Raw genomic sequence first — 1,966 nt, 5'->3', positions numbered from 1 at the left:
GGGTTTGAACCGCCAGCCTTCTGGTGAGCAGTCAAGTGCTTTAGCCACTATGCTACCAGAGCTCCTTGGATATACAATAGCAATAGTTAATTACAGAGTGAGGAAGTATGCAGACTCTGGCATTGTGCCCCAAAATGTAATCCAGATAGGCTTCTGTGCTAATAGAGTGCAAGAGCCATCATGTTCTCTGTGTTTCCTGGGAAAGCTGTGTAGCCAGCTTCCTAAATTATAAGCAAGCTCTGAGATAACTGCTAAAGGTAGCCATCTAGCCAAAAAATCGAAGCATGGAAATAAAATGCTATGAATACTTTTGTGGTTGGCTGCTTTACTATCACATGCTATTGATTAGTGTTTAGGTTCAGTTTTGAAACTTTCCCATTTTCTTTTGCTTTTCACTTACTAACAAAATCTGATTTTTTTTTTTTTTTAAGTGAAACCACAGAAATGTTGATTTGGGATGTAAGTAACAGATAACTAATTTACGAGGATACAATTCCTTTTGCTGTGAACCTACAATAGCAATTCAGAAATTCTTCAGTTTTAAATGTGTGTTTTCATTTGATTTACACACTATAGCTTTGAAGCACTATTTTTGTTTTATTGTTATCAGTCTACAGTTAGAGCTTCCTCAGAGTAATCATTATTTCTTTAAGCATATATAAATTCCAATATGGGAAACTCCAATATTCAAAAAATTCAAGAAATTACTAATTAAGTTTATAGCAGAAATCGTATTTTAATAGCAAACATTACTGGCATCAACTCTTTAATTCATATTTAAAAAAATAACTTCAGTACAGTTTCATGATTGTCTTCTTTCATGAAATATTTTTCTGCTACTATATCTAGGCTATGAATATCAATTGCTTGAAAAATATTTTCTAAATTAGTGTAAGACACCTAGCAGATTGAAAATGTAAAATAAACCTCAGAATTTATTTCCTCTTTTAGCAAATGGGTATGTTGCCAAGGCAATCAGTAGCAGTTTTATCATTAGCCACATGTAATGAAAGTGGATCAGGGCTGGAAAAGGAAGTATGAACACGTAGGTGCTGAAACCACTCTCTGAAAGGGATTTTCAACAGCAGTGATGGGGAAGGTGCTTATCTTTAAGTCAGATGCTCATTTTGTCTGCTATTACGGGATGCATTGCGAGTGCTTGGGTCTGAGATCTACTCTTCTTAAAAGACCTCAAATGTGTAGTGTGCTACAGATTCCTTTTGGTTAGTAGTCAAATGCCTTAGGCATTACACCACCAGAGGTCCTTAAGCACAAGTTAGCCTGGCTTAACTTGCCTATTGGGTAATCTGACCTTGTGCATGAGCACAGTACATCAGATAAAATGGTTGCCTTCTGGGTGGATCACTACAGTGACTGCATTCATAATCGTAAGATCTTTCACCTGTTGGGCAGAAAAACTGAAGGAAGCAAACAGTCTGGTAGATTTCTACCATACATTCTTGGTTTCCTTAGAGACTGTGTACAGAACCTTCTTTTTCTGTGCTATAGAATCTAGCACTGAGATAACTAGCAGGTGCTCAATAAATAGTTAATCAAGTGTAACTTCTTACCTACAGATATTTTGATTAACTAGTTTGTCCCTGAGTGAGCCCAGGTGTAGGTGTGCAAAAGGGATGATCCTGAAAATGTAGCCTGGCCCAAAACAAAATCTGAAAAGTGCTCAGGAAGCACAATGCTTAGTGACTTTTTGGCTAATGAAGGAATCCGGGAAACACAGGATGATTAATTTTTATAACTTTATAGAGAATCTAGCACTTCACTGTCATGCATTATTTAAAAAATATTCCTAAGGCATTTGATTGCTAATTAGAAGACTAGCGGTTCAAACCCACCAGCCACTCCTTGGAAGGAAGAAGACTGGGCAATCTACTTCTGTAAATATACTGCTTTGGAAACGCAAGGAGGGCTTGCTATGAGTCAGGACCGACTGGACAGTAGTGAGTTT

Source organism: Orycteropus afer, unplaced genomic scaffold, assembly GCF_000298275.1.
Source record: "Orycteropus afer afer isolate SDZICR_OR568_19922 unplaced genomic scaffold, OryAfe1.0 scaffold00100, whole genome shotgun sequence".
NCBI classification, from domain to species: domain Eukaryota; kingdom Metazoa; phylum Chordata; class Mammalia; order Tubulidentata; family Orycteropodidae; genus Orycteropus; species Orycteropus afer.
The sequence above is the reverse complement of the archived record's forward strand: the minus strand, read 5'-3'. Positions refer to the sequence as shown.